Source organism: Diabrotica virgifera, chromosome 2 (assembly GCF_917563875.1).
Source record: "Diabrotica virgifera virgifera chromosome 2, PGI_DIABVI_V3a".
NCBI classification, from domain to species: Eukaryota; Metazoa; Arthropoda; class Insecta; order Coleoptera; family Chrysomelidae; genus Diabrotica; species Diabrotica virgifera.
In genome coordinates, this window is record NC_065444.1 from 31,366,408 (window position 1) to 31,379,117 (window position 12,710).

Consider the following 12,710-nt stretch of genomic DNA (forward strand, 5'->3'; position numbering starts at 1 on the left):
TCAACCTCCTCCCTTCCACTTCTCCCACACCTTATTTTTAAATAGGGATATTTAAATATATATCAAAATTATTGATTTACATATATTGAGAAGAATTAAGCGCTCGAAATATGGCTTTATCTCCGTATCCTAAAGATATCATGAACGACGAAAGTCACAAATGTAGATTTCCTTAAAAGAATCAACCAAGAACACCAACTTTTCTAAACCATGACGAAAGGAAGACAGCGTATCTCGGTCATATCATGCGAAACGAAAAATACCAGTTCCTTCAACTTATAATGGAGGGTAAAATTTAAATTTAAAGAAAGGAATAGAACGCAAGAAAGTGTCCTGGTTCCGAAACATAAGGCAATGGACAGGGATTAACGACATTCAATCTCTGATACACATTGCAAGAAATAGAGAGTTAATGGAAAATGTGATCGCTAACATCCATTAGTAGATTTGCTTCTGAGAAAGATGAAGAAGAAGAGAAATTATTATTATTACTTATATTATGTGTTATCATTATCACTCACGTAAACTCGACATATTATATGGAGTGTATCTGATATGAGTAAGAGATGATATACTAGTTTACCACCCAGAGTGATAAGAATCTGAGTGATATATACGTAATTTATACGTAATGTAGGACATTAATGCTATCTGATGGTAAAACGAAAGATCGGCATTGTTATGAGCTCTAAATGAAGGGTGATTATTTCTTTAAACGTATCAGTTTAATGTTGATTCAACCCACTTTATTAAAAATATTATATAACAAAGTTTTTTCTATTACTTGTCTATCTCATGCACGTACTTTTTGTTTTTTCTTTCAAAGTTTAATTTAGAAAGTATAAAGAGATTTTATTTATATTTTATTTTCGTTTCAGAGCAAGAGTACAGGGTGTTTCATTAATAATTGTCCATATGGTAACTGAATAAACTTTAGCACAAAATACGAAGATTTAACCTAAAACACTTAAATAAAATGTATTTCCTTACTGAGTTACAGTGTGTTTTATCTAAAAATTAAAAAAGTATTTTTGCTCAGCATTTTAAAACTATTCAACGTATACTTGTCATACTTAACGGAAAGTGCGACTACTAGACAACCTATTAAATTATGATAAATAAACGTTTCGAACTACTACCAGAGGCGTACGACAGGGTGTGGTGGATGGTTGACCCTTCTCAAATTCTACGTCACTGAAGGAATTACTATTTTAGTGCCATTTTTAGATTCCCCAATACTTTCTACGTAAATAATATACTCTTCATTGGTAACGATAAAGTCATTAGTTTTCGAGATATTTGAAGTTAAATATGAAACGGCATAGTTATTTTGATTAATTCATGATAGTAACTATGATTCATATGATTAAAATTTAAAAAATATTTGTACCCAGTACTTTAAAACTATTTGGCGTATCCTTATCATACTTGGCAGAAAGGGTAGGTACTGTACACCCTACTAAATTAGGATACATAGACGTTTCTAGCTACTACCAGAGACGTACGACAGGGGATAGTGGCTGGTTGACCCTTCCCAAATTCTACGCCACTGACGAAATTGCTATTTTAGTGTAATTTTTTGATTTTGCAAAATTTTTTATGTAGATAATATACTCTTCATTCGTAACGGTACAATGATTAGCTTTCGAGATATTTGAAATTAAAATGAAGCGACACAATACACTGATCAAAATAACCGTGTCGTTTCATTTTTAACTTCAAAGATCTCGAAAACTAACGACTTTATCGTTACGAATAGAGAGTATATTATTTTTATAGAAAGTATTGTAGAATCCAAAAATGGAACTAAAATAGCAATTTCACCAGTGGCGTAGAATTTGGAAAGGGTCAACCATTCACTTTCCCCCGTTGCACGCCTCTGGTAATAGCCAGAAACGTTTGTTTAACATAATTTAGTAGCTTTTACAGTACCTATACTTCCTGCCAAGTATGAAAAGGATACGTTGGATAGTTTTAAAATGCTGAGCAAAAATAATTTTTAAATTTTTAGATAAAACACCCTGTAACTCAGTAAAGAACCACATTTTATCTAAGTGTTTTAGGTTAAATCTTCGTATTTTGTGCTAAGGTTTCGCCAGTTACTATATGGACAATTATTAATGAAACACCCTGTATATTATTTTTCAAAATAGGCAGAACAGACAGAATGTTGCATGATACAAAACTATATATTGACATCTTTAACATAATAGCAAACTGAAAAAAATAGTATGTGGTATCAACCAGTAAATTTATAATTTATTATTATCTTTTGTTTTGTTAACTATGAGCTCTTTTAATATCCAATTTAAGTAATAAATAAATAAGTGGACTACGTCAGTGAGAAAATTTTTCTACTGTTGATTGCCTAATCTACTGTTAATATTGTATGTCTGTTTCGTCAATCCTTTCAGATATTATGTATATTTAAAGCCAACATTTAATAATAATTTTTTGCACGATTGATCATTTTTGACCGTTTACCGTGACAGATTTTACGTCAGTAGGTGACATTTACTAGCAACTCGACGGTAAGTAATCCAACTCGACGGTAAGTACTCCAACTCGTCGGTAAGTAATTCACTTACCGTCGAGTTAAAAAATCTCTTAATTTTAATTTATTTTTTGAAAGAATAAAGAAAACTAACGAATTATTTATTAATATTGAAACTTATGGTACAATTTGTTAAATTATTTAATGAAATCCTACTTGTTTGGGCTGTGGTTTCACTTCTAACAGAAACTCCTGCAGAATCGCATACATTAGTAGCATTACTAGTATTGCACAATATTTTTTCGGCAAAATCTATTTTATTTTAAAGAGAATCTTCTACATAGCTTTCTGCCACTGTCGATGAACGCCAACTCCATGACGCTTTAATCCGAGGACATCAACACCTTTATTAGCAAAAAGCGTTGCTGATGTCCTCCTGAACGAATGGCCAGTATAGTTCTCGGGATTAGGCAAATTTAAGAATTTGGCGATTTGAGAAGGTCAGCCCTCGATTGTCCCTTTCCCTATTATAGGTCTGGATCCCGCGTATGAAAAAAAAGTTGATTAATAGCAAGCTGAAAATTTGTTAATAGCTTAAGGGTGTCTAGTCGGACAAACTTTGATATATGGGAACACTGGAACAGGGGAAGTGTTAATTGTGTAACAGGTTAAAAATTTGGAATGGTCAGACCACGTTTCACATGTATTTTGTCCGACAGAACAAACTTAAACTCTCCGAACAGAGATTAAACTCTCATGCAAAAATCAGACTGCTGTTTATCACCAAATGGGCGTTTTAATGAGTGGAGCATGTAGAATATGTCAAATGACAGGAATTATGACAGGTGATAAATAGCAGTCTGATTTTTGCATGAGAGTTTAATCTCTGTTCGGAGAGTTTAAGTCTATTCTGTCGGACAAAATAAATGTGCCGTTTTCGTGGTCTGACCGTTCCAAATTTTTAACCTGTTCCACAATTAAAACTGCCCCTGTTCCAGTGTACCCATATATCAAAGTTTATCCGACTAGACACCCTTAAGCTATTAACAAATTTTCAGCTTGCTATTAATCAACTTTTTTTTCATACGCGGGATCCAGACCTATTACTTGAGCACAACATTTTCCTTTGGCGTATCTTGAGAACAAATGATTTGATTTTACTTGTAATGGACGAAGTTTTATATACTTTTCTTCGATTCTTAAATTCTTGCCTTCGCACCATTTTTTAAAACTTTGGTAGGTATTTTGATAACGGATTTTGGATTTTTCGGGAATAATTGCGGAACACCCTTCTTCCCAAGCCCGTTCAATTTCTTCAAATTCACTTTCGCTCATATTTTAATTTATAATAATCAAAATTGTACTTAAAATTATTGACAACTAAATAAAAACTCAATTCTCCATTGTTGTTATGCACCCTAGTTACTACCTAACAACCAAAGTATCTATCTTGATAAAATGAATGAAACTAGTCAATATGACTAAAATGTTTAATTTTATAATTTATAATGGTATCAATCGTGCAAAAAACGTTATAAGCATGTCGAACGTTAAGGGTAGCCGATCTCAGACAATAATTGTCTTCGATCGGTATAAAACCCTTACCGTTCTCCATACTTAATATACTATTATTTTAAAGTATCCTTCCTAAGGTTTTGTCTGATAGTAATCTATTTATATAAAAAAATCTCGCAATATTTATAGTTTTGTGATCAACAAAACAGCAAGCAAAACAGAGCAGCAAAATCTGCTTCTCACGTTGTTTTACCAAAAACCTAGGACTAGACACAGAAATCCAAACCCAAAAGAAGGATTAGATCATAACTCCATACTCTTATTAGAAATAGGCTCATGGGAAGAAGACCGCACAACAACAAAGAAAAGAAAGGAAACAAAGTGGGAAATTTTAATCCAAAATTGTCTACAGGGTAAAAATATCCACAAAAATCAGAAGAAGAATGCCTGTCCTGTCATTCGTCATCACGGCGAATGACAGGACGTGAAATGCAATTTAGATTTCCCTTGTAGAGTATTTCGCCACTCTCGTATGCTTTATTTTTCCAACTTAAATAGCTCAGGGGATAAATAATTTCGAATTTTATTTCATGACTTATTAGACTTTTGATTCATATATGGTGCTAGTAGCATCTTTGGAAATTATTTTGATAATTACCTGGAAAGGATGAAAGGATTTGATTTCAGTTCAGTGCCTCTACCCAGGTGCTCCGATGAGGAAACGGATATTACTAAATACGTATAAGCACATAGTAGAGGCTCTGTAATCTGTAATCTGAACCATCTTTTCTTTTCTTTTATCCTATTATAATTTCTTGTTGTCCTATAATATAGTTATTAAGGTACCAAGGGTATTATGAGGATAATAACGCTTGAGGTCAATGGTGCATAGACCGAGGGCCTTGGGTCCGAGGTATATACGTCGAGCGAAAGCGTTATTATTATAATACCCGTGGTGCCTTCAACGTTTAATGTCCGAATAAATTATTCTTTATATGCAATAAATTTGAATGAATTTTGAATTAATCAGAAATAGTCGTAACGTAATTGTGGTAACCATGGTTTTACTTAGAGTTGTATTTGTCAACTTGACAGTATTTAACTCGTTATTTAAATTTAATAGGCCCTAGTAGTCTAAAAGCTGGAAGCGGATTTTGTGCGTGATAAGTAATATGGAGAACCTATATGGGGATATGTTGAACTAGTTGTGTACATTACTTTACCCAACGGCCGGAAACCAGAGTGGGGGCCGAGGGTAGATAGACGAGGTCAAATCGCGGTTTTTATTATTTTTTTGTGACGCTCTTGATAGAGATAGTGCACCAAAATTTGGGAATAAGTAGGTCATGACGTAACTAATTAAAATCTCCAGGGGCGGAAACCTGCGTGGCCGACAAAGAGGTGGGGGAAGGGGTGAATATAAAAATTATAATTGGGTTTTTGGTGACGTTCCTGATCGAAACAGTGCACCAAAATTTGGAAATAAGTAGACCATGATATAACTAAGTAAAATCCCCAGAGCCGGAAACCAGATTGGGGGACGAGGGTAGTTATAAGGGGTGAAAGTCGCGGTTTTATTATTTTTTTTTGTGACGCTCTTGATAGAGATAGTGCACCAAAATTTGGGAATAAGTAGGTCATGACGTAACTAATTAAAATCTCCAGGGGCGGAAACCTGCGTGGCCGACAAAGGGGTGGGGGAAGGGGTGAATATAAAAATTATAATTGGGTTTTTGGTGACGTTCCTGATCGAAACAGTGCACCAAAATTTGGGAATAAGTAGACCATGATATAATTAAGTAAAATCCCCATAGCCGGAAACCAGATTGGGGGACGAGGGTAGTTATAAGGGGTGAAATTCGCAGTTTTATTATTTTTTGTGACGCTTATGATCGAGATAGTGCACCAAAATTTGGGAATAACTAGTTCATGGCGTAACTAATTAAAATCTCCACGGGTGGAAACCTGCGTGGCCGACAAAGGGGTGGGGAAGGGGTGAATATAAAAATTATAATTGGGTTTTTTGTGACGTTCCTGATCAAGATAGTGTACCAAAATTTGGGAATAAGTAGACCATGACATAACTAAGTTAAATCCCCAGAGCCGGAAACCAGAGTGGGGGACGAGGGTAGATATAAGGGGTCAAAGTCGCGGTTTTTACTATTTTTTTTTCTGACGCTCATGATCGAGAGAGTGAAAAAAATTTGGGAATAACTAGTTCATGACGTAACTAAGTAAAATCTGTAAGAGCGAACGCTACGTGTCCGACAAAGGGGTGGTGGCAGAGGTGAATATATAAATTATAAGTGTTTTCTGTGACGTTCGTGATCGAGATAGTGCCCCAAAATTTGGGAATAAGTAGATTATGGCATAACTAAGTAAAATCTCCAGGGGTGGAAAGCTGTGTCGGGGACAAATGGGTGGGGGCAGAGGTGAACATAAAAATATAAGGGTTTTTTTGTGACGTTCGTGATCTAGATAGTACACCAAAATTTGGCAATAAGTAGATCATGACATAACTAACTAAAATCTCCAGGGGCGAAACGCTGCTTGGGTATAAAGGGGTGGTGGGTAGGGTTGAATATAAAAATATAGGGGTTTTTTGTGACCTTCGTTAACGAGATAGTGTACAAAAATACAGGGGCGGATAAGGGTGAATACGCAAAACTTGCACAATTGACTCATTGTAGACTCAAAATCCAAAAGGGCGGACAACTAGGTGAGCTCTGCTAGCTTTGTTAAAAACGGTGTCACAATATTTTCATAAAAAATGTAGAGAAAAAATTAAAATTTCTCATATTTTTCAAAAAATTTTTATAACATTGATTTATGCAAATAATTATAATTATTGTTCTCGAAATTTTTATTGTTGATATATATTATATGTATACAGTGCCGGCAAAAAAATCTTTACATTGTCAAATAAATCACCAAATTTGAAGACAATTTGCATGCGTTCTGTCTGCGCTTGGGGGAGGGTAGGGGAGGGGGGATAGCGTACTTGGGACGGCAATTATCTGTAGTTTACGGACCGCTTGGCTCATTTAGGGTATTCTGCGCGTTTGCACTGTAAACAGTTTGATATGTGCGCGTAGTCAGTGTTAAATTTCGTCTCGTTTACCGCGTAAAGTTTGAGATCGTCAAATTTTAAATTGAACTGACAAATATGGGTCGAAAGAAACTCAAAAAAGAGGAGACGGTTCATACTTTAACATTACTGGAAAAAGGAGACTCTGTAATTACCGTAGCACGTGCTATTGGTGCTTCAAGAGAGGCTATTCATCAACTGAAACGTTGTAGCCGAACGTTCCAGTTGATAAATAGCCCCTCTTGATGTAGCAATATCACATGCCATGGTAATTACAGAGTCTCCTTACTCCAGTAATGTTAAAACATGAATCTTCTCCTCTTTTGTGAGTTTCTTTCGACCCATATTTGTCAGGTCAATTTAGAATTTGACGATCTCAAACTTTACGCGGTAAATGAGACGAAGTTTAACACTGACTACGCGCACAAATCCAACTGTTTACAGTGCAAACGCGCAGAATACCCTAAATAAGCCAAGTGGTCCGTAAACTACAGATAATTGCCGTCGCAAGTACGCTATCCCCCCTCCCCTACCCTCCACTTCAGGCGCAGACAGAACGCATGCAAATTGTCTTCAAATTTGGTGATTTATTTGACAATGTAAAGATTTTTTTTGCCGGCACTGTAATTGATAGAAACAATGATGAAATTAAAAAAAAATTCATGGTTTTTCATTGGAAAATATAATTTTATTTACATCTACAAGTATTAAGAGGCTACATCAGCGTGTCATTAATATTAATTAGAGCGAAAGTTTTGCCGCACCGTTTTTTGAAAGTTTTGCGGACCTTTTGCAACAGTGCATCGGAAGTAGGTGACACTATCAAAGACGAAAGCCGAATATTGTAATAATAGGCATTGTGATAACGGTGACTATTTCTCTATATTATATTCACCCCTGCCCCCACCCCTTTGTCGGCCACGCAGCGTTCCGCCCCTGGAGATTTTAATTAGTTACGTCATGGCCTACTTATTCCCAAATTTTGGTGCACTCGATCTCGATCATGAGCGTCAGAAAAAAATAATAAAAACCGCGACTTTGACCCCTTATAACTCCCCTCGTCTACCATTCTGGTTTCCGGCTTTGGGGATTTTAATTAGTTAGGTCATGGTCTACTTTTCCCAAATTTTGGCACACTATCTCCATCAGAAACGTCACAAAAAACCCCTTTTAATTATTATATTCACCCCTGTCCCCACCCCTTTGTCGACCACACAGCGTTTCGCTCCTGGAGATTTTAATTCGTTACGTCATGGCCTACTTATTCCCAAATTTTGGTGCACAATATCGATCATGAGCGTCACAAAAAAAATAATAAAAACCGCGACTTTAACCCCTTATAACTACCCTCGTCCCCCAATCTGTTTTCCGGCTCTGAGGATTTTACTTAGTTATGTCATGGTCTACTTATTCCCAAATTTTGGTGCACTATCTCGATCAGGAACGTCATAAAAAACCCAATTATAGTTTTTATATTCACCCCTTCCCCCACCCCTTTGTCGGCCACGCAGCGTTGCGCCTCTGGAGATTTTAATTAGTTACGTCATGACCTACTTATTGCCAAATTTTGGTGCACTATCTCTATCAAAAGCATCACAAAAAAAAATAATAAAAACCGCGAATTTGACCCCTTATATCTACCCTCGGCCCCCACTCTGGTTTCCGGCCATTGGGGAAAGTAATGTACACAACTAGTTCAACATATCCCCATATAGTTTTTCCATATTACTTATCACGCACAAAATCCACTTCTATCTCTCCGACTATAGGGCGTTCTTTTTCAATAACACGCCATTGGGCGTTATATCGTACTTAATATACTTCGAAATAATGTCATTATTTGTCAAATAATAGACCAGTCGGACATTAAAAATATTTTTTCTCCGAAAAATTTTGATATACGTATTTACTCTTTGACAGGTCAAATATAAATAGCTTCGTAAACTTTCTTATTTATTCATTTTTGCTATTTTATTAGCTATGTTTTGGTTTGGGATTTTTATTAAATTTTTCTTTCCAAAAACACATAATAAGTTTATTTTCGGTCATGTACCTCCACAATAATACCTACCAGTAATCCCTCCGTACATACATTAAGAAATCTTATCTTCCTTGGAAACTTGTGCGAAGTTTAGTACACATGAACATAAATTCAAAAGGTATTTCATTACGCAAACCTTCTGTCATTTGAAGTGCTTGTGTAAATTTAGTGCAATAACTTATTAGGTGTATTATGTTTATCAATTGTGGCATGATAATACTGCATGAACATTTACGCAAATTTAATGTGTTTTTTTTAAATAAGTCTTAACAATAATGCATTCAAAGACATGCTGTCGAAAATGTATAAAATGAGTTCAGTAATCATAGGTTCAGGATAGTTATTTATGAAACAGTTTGTGAAAAGTACGCTTTTTGCGAAGGCACGCAATTTTTAGAGCACGAGCGACAACGGAGCGAGTGCTATACATCGCGGAAGTTCGCAAAAAGTACTTCACGCACAGTTTCATACAATATTTTATCTACGATAAACAAATAAAAAAACTGTAACTCTTCGTCACTGGAATTCATTTCTATTCTACAATTTTTAGAACAATGACATTTAAAAATATTAACTACTTTCAAACCACAAAACTGTCAAAAGTTTTGTTGTAAGTCATTGCTCATATTGTCATCACCAAGACAATGCGAAAGTTAAGGATATTTGATTATATGAAAGTGTGCCAAAAAACCCATTGAAAGTGTGCGAAAAAGTAAGTCCCATTTAAAATACATTGCTACTTCACGGACACTGTAAACCCTTCACGCACTGCTATCTATAATGACAGTTTTCACAAACTAAAAACTTATACATAATATGACATAGAGTAGATAAACATTTTTTTTATCAACGTAGTCTCTTTTTAGGACAGTAATTAATTCCAATGCTTCTATAACAATTTTATAACTTTCGTGATCCGATTCTTCTTATTTGTGGGTGCCTCTTTTCTTCTTTAAGTGCCGTTTCTAATGGAGGTTGGAGATAACTTATGCTTTGTCTCAATTCTGTGCTTTCCTTATTAATATTTGAAGGTCTAGTCCTGTCCAATTCTTGATATTAGACAGCTAGCTCATTTGTCGTCTGCCAGGATCACTCTTTCCTTCCATTTCTCCCTTCATTATTAAATGAAAGAAGTCACATGTCTCGTGGCAGAATAAATGTCCAAGATAAGATGCTCTTATTTTTTTAATGAGTTATACGAGTTCCAATCTCATAAATATAAAGGTTAAAGAAGTCCCACTGAGCCCAATACGTTTTTAACTACTGAGCAGAGGCGAGATATTTCTTGTCCAGAAGGTTGACGGTTTTCTTCTTGCCATTTTCGACTTTTCTGTAAAATTTTTCCCTCGTTCCTCTCTGACTTCTTGCTTCCACACCTTGTTGATGACCGTTATTCTTAGCAATGCTTTTTCCTTGGATTCTGTTTTATTGTAGTGGGAAAACTCTTCTGAGCACAGCCTTTTAGAGAGAGAATTAGCGTTCGTGTGACTAAATTCAGCCCTATGGTCAATCTTGAAATTTTATTCTTGGAGTCTTTCAAAATCATCTGTCTCCTCTATGGCTATGGTCTGAAGCACATCCAAGGCATCTCTTGAAAGATTAATAGTCAGGTTTACAGCTTTTTTCTTTTTCGGACCAATCATTTACTCTTTCAGCTGACTCGTACTGCCAGGAATGGATGAAAATAATGCATGCACTAGAACTGGCACCGGGCAAGACCGAAGCTATAGTTCTCAAGGGGCCAAAGAAAATGAAACGAATATTAGAATATGCAGTAAAGAGAGTCGTTCTAAAGAAATGAAATATATTTAGGTGCAAATATGGATAAAATGGAAGGTAAAGGAGCATGTGAACTGCGGTGAAATCTTCTGCACTAGGGTATCACGCTCAACATCGGACTGACCAAATCTGAAGGGAAGAGGCCCCTTCATTCTGTTGTGTAATCGACCGTCATCTACGTGGCGCCTGTATGAAGTACGACATATTTAACGTAACAGAAGGCGTACAGAAAGCAGTTCACCTGAGTAGATAAGAAGAGTCTGTTGATGGTGGCATGTGCATACAGAACAGTGTATGCAAATGGACAGGGAGTTCTCACCTGGTGTATTGCGATGCACGTGCTAGTGAAGAAAAGAGGAAGATGTTGAATGGGTTGCATATGCGAATTCATTTTGAATGAAGTAAAAGCCAGACGTAGGTACTCGCAATAATTTATTGTTAACTTCCGACGACCGGTTTCGCCCTCTATGATATTCAGCGCATCTTCAGAGGTCAACGGTTACAAGTAAACTAAATGATGCCGCTACAAAAGTTATTTCTGTAGTGATCAATAACATGATTTAGTGCTCAAATTATGCTAATGGGGATTTGATTGGATAGACGAAAAATGTTGCATATGTTAACAAGTATAGTGGCATCATTTAGTTTACTTGTAACCGTTGACCTGAAGATGCTCTGCATATCATAGAGAGCGAAACCGGTCTTCAGAAGTTAACAAAAAATGATTGTGAGTACGTGTGTCTTTTACTTCATTTGAAAGAGGAAGAGTATACGAGAGAAGAAAGGAAGACATAGCAAGGTAACGTTTAACAAAGAAGAAAAGGAGAGGCCCATAATGGCTTGAGAAGATAAATGGGAAGAGATGAGGAGGGCGGCGCACTGGACGAAGTCGCTGATTCCTAATCTGAGAGGATAAATGAACTGTGAGCATCGGCGTTTGGATTACTTCCTGACTCAGATGTTCAGAAGACACGGTTGTTTCAGAGCATTCCCTTACAGACTAGGGGAGGCAAACATTGACAAATGTGGTGACAAAAACTGCGAAATATCGTCTCACACACTTTAGTTAGTATGCTATTGATAGAAAGCCGAGAAGAGACTGATTGGTAGAGAGTGAGAGCTAGGAAATAAGGTGCAATCAGATACGGAACTGATGGAGGAGATGCTTACGTCATCAGATCGGTGGAAAGCAGTTCAGGGATATGTAAAGAGAACTTTGGAGAGAATGGAACAGGAAGAAAAATGACCCGTAAGGAGGCAGAGTGCCCAGAAGCAAGTAAGAAAATACAGTAAAGTAAGAGGTAGCGAGATTGAATATGAACAGGTAGAAGTAGAGACAGAGAAGGATTAAGCAGTCACAATAAAAAGTGCGAGGATGTATGAGTGAGGAATTTTGGGTGAATGAAAGATCGGATGAATGCCGTGCCCACGTTGTGTCCCAAATCACAACAGTCGTGCTTGTAATTCATAATTGAAGAAGGTGATTTTTTAGCAGGTAGATCCCTAGCATTGACGATGATGGAGTCCGAACAAACTCTGCGTCGGGTTGATAAAAGACGAAAAAAAAAACAAGACGATTTATAGTGTCTTAGCATCAGTGATTCAATTTGCAGTTTATATAGCCATAGAATCCTTTCTTCTGTGTGTTTCTGAAGTGCTAGATTTTGTTTCTTGGACAAGGGAAAATGGTTGCCTCAATTTAGTTTTCAGAAACATAAATTCAAATAAGAATTAGTTAAAATTATTCAAACAGCAAAAAAATTAATTTGGAAAGGAAAACAATCTACTTTAGG

General features: G+C 36.2%; 1 protein-coding gene across 3 annotated transcripts in view; it reads right to left on the minus strand.

Annotated features, from left to right (window-relative positions):
• LOC114337816 (relaxin receptor 2) overlaps nucleotides 1–12,710 on the minus strand; it is an 800,386-nt gene that overhangs the window by 353,222 nt on the left and 434,454 nt on the right. The window lies entirely within an intron of this gene.